Raw genomic sequence first — 11,869 nt, forward strand, 5'->3', positions numbered from 1 at the left:
TTTAAGCCCTAAAGCTTCTGGAGTTGAATCCATAAGAGGGGCCCCAATCAACTGAACCATAACTAAATTTGAATGTCAGATTTCAACTCCAATGATGAGAAAATCAAGAGAGGTTATAGACACATTCTTCCCAAGTTATTAATGTGGAACCCATCTTGGCTGGAACTGTTATTCATCTTCCAGTCAACACCAGAACCAACAAGCAATTCAGAAAGAATTTCTTTACCTGCAGAGTGATAAGAACATGGAATTCATTACGACATTCAGGTTCAAGTTTATTGGCATAGGCATTCACACCCAGGGTATAAATAGCATGAAGTTAACTTTTTGCAGCAGTAGCACAGTACGTTACACACATAACAAAAATAAACTTAAGTTAACATAAATTATACATAACTTACACATTTAAAAAATAAACAACAAAATAAACATAATGACACTAGTGTGAGATTGAGAGAGAGAAAAAGAATATAGTCCAAGGTAGTATTAATGTTTTTCAGGTCGGTTCAAGAACCTGATGGCAGTGGGGAAGAAGCTGTTGTTGAACCTTGAGGTGTGGGTCTTCAGGCTCCTGTACCTCCTGCCTGATGGCAGCAATGAGAAGAGGGCATGGCCTAGATGGTAGGAGTCCTTGATGATGGATTTCGCCTTCCTGAGACATCGCCTCTTGTAGATGTCCTGTGGAAGGAGAAACAAAGTTAACGTTTTAGGTTGGAGACCTTTCATCAGTGTTTCAAACTGTCCCATGAGCAGCAGACTGCTCCTCTTTCAGAAGAATCCCCAACTAACTCTCCCACTACATTTCTTATTTGATATCATCATATCAAAGGTTGTACTGAAATGTGATGTCAAAAAATCACAGAGTCATTCAGAGATACAGCAGGAAAATGACCCCTTTGCCCCAGTCATCGCCCATTTACACCAATCCTGTGTTAATCCCATAGTCTCATCAACACCCTCCCGAATTCTCCCACTCACCTACTCACTAGGGGCAATTTACAGTGGCCAGTTAACCTACCCATCTGCATGTATTTGGGATGTGGGAGGAAACCTGAGCACCTGGAGGAAACCCACTCGGTCAATGGGACAACGTGCAAACTCCACACAGACAGCACCCAAGGTCAGGATTGAACCAGGGTCCCTGGCACCGTAAGGCAGCAGCTCCACTCTCTGTACTATTGTGCCATCCTAGAGAGATTGCTGCTGACCAAACCTCTGGCCTTTGATCTAATGGCCGAGACTGCGTTAAAGGGAGTAGGAGACATCCTGACTCCTCTCAGCAGTCAATGTGTTTATTGGGTGGCTTGTCTATTAGATATTCTGCCCAAATCCCAGTCACACCCAGTGTTGTTCTCACCAATCCCCTGATTTGTCCATGTCTCTTAAGTAGGAGACTAGGCATAAAGCTGAGTAGGTTTTGGTTAGGAAATATAACAAAACAGATTTTAATAAACATATACAATTACATTACATCTAAATAATCATTGCATTTGTAACAAGATAGATGAATTGATAACACAACTGGAAATATGAATATGATCAAAGAACCAATAAAAAGATATAACAACATGACCAAGGTTGGATAATGAAGATTTCTGGATACTTGACATTTCTGAAGGATAGGTGGAAAGGAAACGAGGTGAGATAGCTGACATAATAAAAGAAAATCTTCATACATCATTGAGAAGATCAGAATGTGGAACCAGCAAAGGAAATGAGTCACTGATGGAAGTAGTCAACGGGTCCCCTCACAGCAGCTATGCTGTAGGATAAAGGATATAAATAAATAAATAGTGGGAGGTTGCAAGGAAGACACTGCAGTCGTCTTGGTGACTTTAATCTTTGAGCAGATTGAGAAAAATTAAATTGGTTAAGGTAGACCTGAAGACAAGTTCATGAGGTGTGTTTGGCAGAGTTTCTGAGTACAATAGGTTGTGTCCCTGACTAGCGAATACACTATTTTAGATGTGGTTGTACATGATAGAAGTAATTAATATTCTCATGGTAAAGGATCCTTTGGGAAAGATTGATCATAACATTGCAGATTTCATATTCAGTTTGCGTCTGAGAAACTTAAGTCTCAAACAAGTGGGTGATGCTCGAGTTTCATAAAGTGGATTGGGAAAATAGATTGAAAGGAAAATTAGTGGAGAAGTAAAACCAGACGTTTAAGGAAATATATCATATTTCCCAACAAAGATATATTCTGTTGGGAAATAGAGTCAAATAGAAGAATAGTATAAGATTGAAAGAGGAGAGATACAATATGACAGAGATTACTAGTAGGTCAGAAGTTGGAAAAATTTCAGAAAGCAAGAAAGGCTGACTTAAAAATTAACCAAGGTAGAAAATAAATAATGAATGCAAGTTAGCAAGAAGTGTACGTACAGACAAAAGATCTTCTACAAATGTGTAAAAAAAAAAGCTCGTGGTGAAGGTAACTGTTGGTCCCTTGGAGGAAAATAAGGAGAAGGCAGAGAATCTGAACTTTTTTTGTTTGTCTTAACTCTAAAAGAATCCAATAACAGTAGAAACTCCAGGGGTAAAAGGAAAGGAAGAACTTAAAACAATTATTATCGCTGGAGAAAAAATAGCAGGCAAGCTACTGGAAGCAAAGCTAACTGGATCTCATGATCAATATCCTTGGGCCTTAAAAGCAATGGGTGGAGAGATAGTGGATGTATTGGTTGTGATCTTCCAAAATCCCCTTGATTCTGAAAAGAACCCATCAGATTGCAAAACTGCATTATAATACCCGTATTCAAGAAAGGAGGGTGGCATAAAGCAGGAATCTATGGTCTGGTTAGCCTAACTTCTACATTGGGAAGATGCCGGACTCCATTATTAAGAAAATGGTAGGGGAACATTTAGAAGGTCATAATACAGCCAAGCAGAGTCAGCTTTGTTGTATGACAGGGAAATCATATCTGACAAATTTATTGGAGTCCTTAGAGGATGCCAAGAATAGAATGGATTATGAGGAACCAGTGAATAGAGTCAACCAAAACAGGCCCTTCAGCCCAACTGGTCCATGCCGACCAAGGTTCCCATCTAAGCTAGTCCCATTTGCCCACATTTGGCCCATATCCCTCTAAACCTTTCCTATCCATGTACCTGTCCAAGTAACTTCTAAATGTTGTTTATGTACCTGCCTCAACCACTTCCTTTGGCAACTCGTTCCATGTACTGACCACTCTTTGGGTCAAAAAGGTGTCCCTCAAGTTCCTATTAAATTTCTCCCCTCTCATCTTAAACCTATGCTCCCTAGTTCTTGATTCTGAAACCCTGGGAGAAAGACTGTGTACATTGACCCTATCTATGCCCTTCATGATTTTATACACCTCCATAAGATCACCCCTCAAAAGTCCAACCTGTTCAACCTCTCTCCATAACTTAGCCCCTTGAGTTCTGGCGACATCCTCATAAATCTCCTTTGCATTCTTTCCAGCCTAATGGCATCTTTCCTATAGCAAGGGTGACCAAAACTGAACACAATACTCCAAATGCAGCCTCACCAGTGTCTTGTATATTGTCGCATATTTGAATTTTCATTAGGTATATGTGAAGGTGCCACATGAAGGATTACTGCTCAAGCAGAATGTAATGGCTTTGAGGGTGATAGGATAGCATGGATGAGGATTGTCTTGCAGAAAGGGAGTGCTGGAAAAAAGGGGTTATTTTCAGGTTGGATGCTACAGGGATCAGTACTGGAGTCTCAACTACTCACAAATGGTAGAGATGAAGGGACAAAGTTGACTAATGATGCAAGAAGAGTAATTTTGAGGATGACACAAGACCTGCAAAAGGATACAGGTGGGTAAAATGAGTGGGGGCAGTGCCATGCCATATGGGGTATAATGCAGGAAAGTGTGAGATTATCCATTGTGGGAAGGAAAGCAGAAAAACAGAATGTTGTTTAACTGAAGAGAGATAACAGAATGCTGTTGTATGGGAGATTTGGTGTCTTCATACATGAAACACAAAGTTCGCATTCAGGTACAGCAAGTAATTATGGAGGCAAATGCAACGTTGACCTTTATTGCAATGGGTATATGAGTATAAACATGGGGAAACCTTGATGGGGTGTTGGTGATACCACACCTGGAATATTGAATTCAATTTTAGCATCTTTACTCAAGGAAAGATATAATCACATTGGAGATAGTTCAAAGAGGGTTCACTCAGTTAATTCCGAGGATAAACGGATTGATTATTAAGAAGGGAAAAGTTGGGCATGTTGGGCCTGTATTCATCGGATTTTCGAAGAATGAGAGATGGTCTTACTGTAACATATAAAAAAGAACATAGAACAGTGCAGCACAGGAACAGGTCTTAATTAAACTAGTATTTAAATGCCTAACTAAACTAATCACTTCTGTCTAGACAATTTCCATATCCCTTCATTCTCTGTATATTTGTGTTCCCATCTAAGATCCACTTGATTGCCTCTATTGTATCTGCCTCCACCACCACCCCAGACAGTGCATTCCAGGCACCCATCACTCTTTGTGTAAAAAACTTGCTCCGCACATCTCCTTTGAACTTACCCCCCTCACCTTAAATGCATGTCCCCTAGTATTAGACATTTCAACCCTGGGAAAGAGATAACAGCTGTCTACTCTATCTATGCCTCTCATAAACCTCTATAAGATCATGGTAGAATACTGAAAGGGTTTGACAAGATGGATGGTGAGGAGATATGGGGGAATCTGGATCATAGCTTCAAAATAAGGGGTTACCCATTTAGGATGGATATAAGAGGAGTTTCTCATCTCAGTAGGTTGTGTGTCATTGGAACTCCCGACGCAGACAGCTTTGCAAGCTATCTCATTGAACAGATTCAAGGGTAACAAAAATAGATTTTGGGGCAATGGAGGAAGAGGGTCAAGGGTTTTGGAGAGCAGGCAGGAAAATGGAGCAAAGGCCAAGATCAGATCAGCTATAGCCCAGCAGACCAGGCTTGAGGAGCCACATGCCCTCCTCCAGCTCCTGTTTCTTTGCTCTTTATTGGACTACAGCCTGTCTCACCTGTGGTTCAGTACTGCAACAATGGAATGGTTCAGTACCAGATATGCTCAGATTAGTGAAGTAAAATAAAAACAAACTTGTATTTCAATTGCACCTTTAATGATCTGTAGTCATCCCAAAAAATTGCACTATTAGTTGAAAAGTTGTCTCTATTGTACCGTAGAAGCTCTGAAGGCATGCCTGACTGCCTTGTAGATGGTGTTGCAGAAACACGAATAAAAAAGAGAAAGAAAAAATTGTATCTACAAACAGAAGCCGAACTGAATCAGCCAAACATTGTGGCTTTGTGACCATGGTTCTGACATCCTTTGGCATGTGATTCACCTCCTTTCCACTATCCATAAGGCACAAGCATGTGATGGAATACTGTCTCCAAGCACATATAACACTTGACAAGCTCAACACCATCTAGGATAATGCAATCCACTTCGTTGGCACCTTTACACCACCTAAACATTCTACCACCAATGCAGCATGGCTCCATAGTGTACCACTTGCAGGACAGCCCCTCCAAAACCTGTGGCCTCAACCACTGTAGCTACAAGAGCAGCCGACATGTACAGTATATGGCATCATTGTAGCTTTGTTTACAATCGAATAATTTAGTGGCCTGGAGTAATACACTGCTAATGTAGGGAGTTGGCAGCTGGGGAAATTAAATTCAGTTAATTAATTAAACAAATCAGGAATAATACTCTACTCTCCTTAATAATAATCATGTAATTCTTGGATTATTAGAAAATCCTGTTTCTTTCACTCATTCTCTTGGGAAGAAAATCTGCTGTTCTTACCTGGTTTGACTTGTATGCAGCTCTGGACCCACAACAATGTGGTTTATTGTGTAGGTACATTGGTGTATTTTATAAGTGCTGCTTTGATATTGGTGGGATCACTACCATCTTCAAAAATTATATGACATTGTTGGACGTTATAACATTGTATGTGCCTCGCGTCAGGATCAGTTGAGCCGAACATCACAATAAATAAAAATGAGGACACAAGAGAATACAAATGCTGGAATCTGGACCAACAAACAAAGCTCTGGAGGAACTCAGCAGGTCAGGCAGCATCTGTGGAGGGAAGTGGACAGTCGACGTTTCAGGTCAAGACTCTTCATCTGGACTGCTCAGATGAAGGAGTCCAAATGAAGGGTCTCGACCTGAAACATCGACTGTCCATTTCCCTCCATAGATGCTGCCTGACCTGCTGAAATAAAAATGAGACCCTTCATATCCTTAATCTGAGTGATTGATGTAATATGGCACAGTGCAAGAAGAACTTGAGGAAAATACATTGGCAGTGAGGATAGATACCTGTTGTGAGAGTCTGTATTGCTAGAATGAGACTGGTGAGTCTCTGAGTCATAGAAAGTGAAGTAAATCGGAAGGGTGAATCCCTCAACAGAAAAAGAAACGCATGTAAACCAGAGACCAAACAGCAGAAACAACATAAATAGGGCACATCATAAAACTCAATAAACACAACAGAACACAAGAGGCATTTAGCTTTTACTTTGAATAATTGCTAAAAACACATAATCATGTAGGAGTTGCAGGTGAAATTGCTGAAGCACAAAGTGCAATGATCCATGTGTGGGAGTGCACTTGGACACCCCTGTGACACCATGTGTAACTTAATTGCACAATGCAAGAGAGTTGATGTTCTGTTTAATGTGGTTGTGGACTTCAGGAAGGGGAACTAGGAAGAACACACACCGGTCCTCATTGAGGGGTCAGCGGTGGAAAGGGTGAGCAGCTTTAAGTTTCTGGGTGTCAACATCTCGGATGATCTATCATGGGCCCAACACATTGATGCAATCACAAAGAAGGCACCCAGCGGCTCTACTTTGTTAGGAGTTTGAGAAGATTTGGTATGCCACTGAAAACTCTTGCAAATTTCTATAGATGTATGGTGGAGGGCATTCTAACTGGTTGTATCACCACCTGGTATGGAGGCTCCAATGCACAAGATCGCAAGACATTGCACAGGATTGTAGACTCAGCCAGCTGCATCACAGGCACAACCCTCCCCACCATCGAGGACATCTTCAAGAGGTGGTGCCTCAAGAAGGTGGCATCCATCACCATCTGGGCCATGCCCTCTTCTAGTTACAACTATCAGGGAGAAGGTACAGGAGCCTGAAGATCCACACTCAATGATTCAGGAACAGCTTCTTCCCCTCTGCCATCAGATTTCTGAATGGTGCATGAACCCATGAACACTACTTCGTTATTCATTTTTTTTGCCTTCTTTAATTAGTTATGTCTTTGCACGATACTGCTGCCACAAAATAACAAATTTCACAACGTATGTCAGTGATAATAAATTTGATTCTGATTCTAATTCCGATATTAAAGATTCTTTCTAACATAACATTGTTTGAAATATTTCAAAGCCACAAAAGATGAGATGCCTCAGATGTCAGAGGAGGTAAATCTGAGAATTTGAGGGACTTTTAGAGAAATTAAGAGGGTCTGTCTGTCATTCAAGCCTGGTCCACCATTTAATAAGACCACAATTCAGCGTTCCTCTCTCAGACTTATACGTCGTGAAATTTGTTATTTTGCGGCACCAGTATCGTGCAAAGACATAACTAATTAAAGAAGGCAAAAAAAATGAATAACGAAGTAGTGTTCATGGGTTCATGCACCATTCAGAAATCTGATGGCAGAGGGGAAGAAGCTGTTCCTGAATCATTGAGTGTGGGTCTTCAGGCTCCTGTACCTTCTCCCTGATAGTTGTAACTAGAAGAGGGCATGGCCCGGACGGTGATGGATGCCACCTTCTTGAGGCACCACCTCGTTTGTAACCTCAATTCTGCGTTCCTCTCTCAGTTCTAACCTTTCAAGCCCTTACCTATCAAATTTCTATCTAATTCTGCCCTAAGTAAATTTGAAGACTCTGCTTCCACTGCCCTTTGTAAATCCACAACATTCTGGAACCAATCAGCAGGTCAGGCAGCATCTGTGGAAAAGATGGGTGATACAAATGGAAGAATGAAAGTCCCTCTCCCAAGTGGGGACCACAGGGAAGAAAGGGGTAAATAATCACTAGAAGATGCCTAAATGTAAAGTTCTAAGGGCTCTATCTTTCATTAGTAGGACATGAGAAAGTATGGCTTTGGGGAAGAGAGATGCCATTTTATGGGCAAGGGAATAATGTTGACTTGGACCCAGAGTGTGAAGCGGGTCTCAGCTAATGCCATTTTTATGTTGTTAAAATCAATGAAAACTATCAAAGTCACAACTTTAGAGACACAAGAAATTCTACAGGTGCTGGACGTAGCTGGAACAATACACAAAAAGTGCTGAAGGAACTCAGCAGGTCAGGCAGCATCCATGGAGGGAAATAAACTCGACGTTTCAGGCAAAGACCCTTCATCGGGACTGGAAAGGAAGAGGGCAGAAGCCAGAATAAGAAGGTGGGGGGAGGGGGAGGAGCATGCACAGGCAGGTGATAGGTGAGTTCAGGTGATAGGTGAGTCCAGGTGAGAGGGGGAAGGTAGGTGGGTGGGGGAGGGGGAGAAGATGTAATAAGCTGAGAGGTGATGGGCAGAAGAGGCCAAGGGCTGAAGAAGAAGGAATCCGGGAGGAGAGGGCAGTGGACCGTGGATTAAAGGATGGGGAAGGGGAGGTGAGGAGGTGGGCAGGTCATCAAGGCAGGAGAAGGGAGCCACAGGAATAAGGGAAGACAGAGGAGTTGGGGGGGTGGGGGGGGGGGGAAGAAAAGGAAGGGATGAGGTTACCAGAAGTTGGAGAAATCAATGTTAAGGGCCATCAGGTTGGAGACTTCCAAGGCGGAATATGAGGTCACAACTTCCTCTAGGTTGTGAAAGATCACTTTGAGGAGGAAGAAGAGAAAATGAGAGGGAGAGTGGGATCCTCGTATTGCGAAGGAAGGGTAGTTAGTTCTACCAGAAGTGGCTGTTTCAGTGCAATATCCAAGTCATGTCAAGTTGAGTTTATTGCCATGTGCACAAGTATGGTGAGGTACAGGTACAATGAAAAACTTGCTTGCAGCAGCATCACAAGCACAAAGATTCAGACAACAACACACAGAACATAAGTTATACACAGATTATACATGTGAAGAAAAAAGACAGTGCAAAACAAGACATTAGTGCTAAAACAAACACCACAATCAGAGACAATGCTACATCCAATGCAATCCAACGCCATGACACACTTGATTCCTCCAACTCTTCCTGAGCAGCACCACCAGAGATCCACACATAGTATTAATGCAGCAGCATGATCATTTTCTCTGACATGTCATCACTAACTATGGGGAATTTCTTTCACAGCTTGAAGGAACATCCTTTCTGGTGCCAGTTTGAAGCAAGGCCTCATTCTGTGAAGACTCCTAGAGAGATTCTCGTTGAATTGTTCCTTGGTGAGTCTCTTAACGCAGCACTCCAGACAGCCACTTAAGAGCCAGATGGCTAGATAAGATGCGACTAAGGACAATCCTGAGGTGCATGCACTTTGATTTCACTGCTTAAGCAATTCACAACTTAAAAGTTATGTGACAGAGAAGTGGGACCGTGTATCCATTGTGGTTAAGCCGAATAATGTTGTCCATGCTCAACACTTGAATGAAAGGTGTTGTTCAGGCTTACAGGTGAATTGAATGTTGGTATTGTTATGGTTCCTGCTCTCCAGCAGGGGTTGCTGAGATCCTCTGTACCTTCTTTAATGCACCAAACATCAGAACTGTCAGCGGCATAACTAAAGGCATTGGAAATCACAGATCTTTGCTTCTCATTTAGCATTTTTGTGGAACACAATCTGTCACATTACAGCGTACTCCCGCTCTGAGCTGCTGACAGTGCCAATCACCCCGGCAGCGTGCGGAGAGTGCGGGGCTGACAGACACCTTTCATTAGCAATTAATTGCACACGGCCGACTTGCATGTTTGTGGAAATGGATGGCAAAATAAAAAAATAAGACTAAACCAGAGTGGTAAAAATGAAAATCCATTAGGAAGTGCTAAATGAGGATCATGATGAGGGACACTAAATTCTGCCAGATAGTTTAATCACTTTCTGTTCCAAACAACCTCACATTCCTACTCTTTCTGAAAGTAATTAAGCAATTGACAATGAGGATGCTATTCCCAGACGCGGTAATGAGATGCTGTGAGAGTACAAATCCCACCAGAAGGGATTTCTTATTAAATATTTATTGTGTGTGCAGCTTCGTTTCTCGTTCTACAAAGCACAGGGCTCTTTCACTGAATACTTGTCTCCTGCTTTACAAGACCAGTGCAATCATTCTAAAGATCAATATTTCATTGTACATGCTAATTGTTTGCAAAAAAAAACACTTTGCGTGACACCTGCTGGAGTTCAAAGTCTTGCATGGCATATTTGTGGGTGGAGTGTAATGTTATTCAGGCTGTTTAATGAGTCTAGGAAAATAAATGTTTCCCTTTCCGAGATGTGTTGGATCAGGGTGGAGTATTAGTAGTGGTTATCCTCTCCGAGAGCCTAGCTAGCTGTTATGTCACACTGCATATCAACAACTTCCCAGCACACCAGATTGCATTTGCAATGAGAAAACAAAGTAAATGCAGAAACATTCATTTAACAAGGAGAACTTTAGATTTACAGAGCATTCATCCACTGAGCAGAGCTAAATCAAATAAACATGATGAAAATGGATTTAACAAACTAAAGTGTGTGCAGCATTATTTCAGTTGTATTCTCCAGCTTTGCATATATGATCTTGCACTGCATTCAACCCAATTAATTCACAGTGTACAGTGGGAATTTCTGGCACCTTCTGTTTCTTAATGCTTTGCATAGCTCATTATATTTGGCACCACTATCTGTGTTACAATTAATGGGACATAAAGGCATCTGCACCAATATTTTTTTTAAATACACTGACCTAAATGTAGCATTTTCAATTTGATTGACTTGTAATAAAATATTTATAATCTTCATCCGGTTTCACAAAGATGTTGGTTAACAATTCTGTATTTGGTAACAGATTTTACATCCATTCAAAAAGATAAAGGCTTTCATTGCCAGAGGGAAATGGTACACTTCAGTGGGACATAGACTAGTGAAATGGGCAGGCATAATGCAGAGGAAATTTAATGCAGTGATATACTTCAGGAGGAAGAATGAGGAGAGGCAAGATAAGCTCAAAGGTGCAATATTATACTGTGTACAGGAACAGACGGAATCTGGATAAATGTACAGAAAACTTTGAAGGGCAAGTTAAAAACTGCTAACAAAAAATACTATGGGATCCTGGGCCTTTGGAATGGAGACTCGAGTGCAAAAGCAAGGAGGTAATACCAAACCCTTATATAGTACTGATTCATTCTCACCTTCAGGAAAAATGCCTTAATATTTTGTTATATCCCTTGGTGCCAAAAAGAATGAAAGAAAGACATTTCCATAGCACAGTGGATGCCATCTCCCTGGTCCTACGCTCATCTCTGGAGCATCCAGACAGTAAAGACACCTACATTAGATCATTGTTTATTGACTACAGCTCTGCCTTCAATACCATAATTCCAAGCAAACATCACCAAACTCCGAGGCCTGGGACTCAACACCTCCCTCTGCAACTGGATCCTTGACTTTCCGACCAACAGACTGCAATCAGTGAGGATAGGCAGCAATACCTCCGGCACGATTATTCTCAACACTGGTGCCCCACAAGGCTGCGTCCTCAGCCCCCTACTCTGCTCCCTATACACTCATGACTGCATGGCCAGATTCTGCTCTATCTCCATCAACAAGTTTGCAGATGATACCACCGTTGTAGGCTGTATCTCAAATAATGATGAGTCAGAGTACAGGAAGAATATAGCGAGCTTAGTGTC

Source organism: Pristis pectinata, chromosome 8, assembly GCF_009764475.1.
Source record: "Pristis pectinata isolate sPriPec2 chromosome 8, sPriPec2.1.pri, whole genome shotgun sequence".
NCBI classification, from domain to species: domain Eukaryota; kingdom Metazoa; phylum Chordata; class Chondrichthyes; order Rhinopristiformes; family Pristidae; genus Pristis; species Pristis pectinata.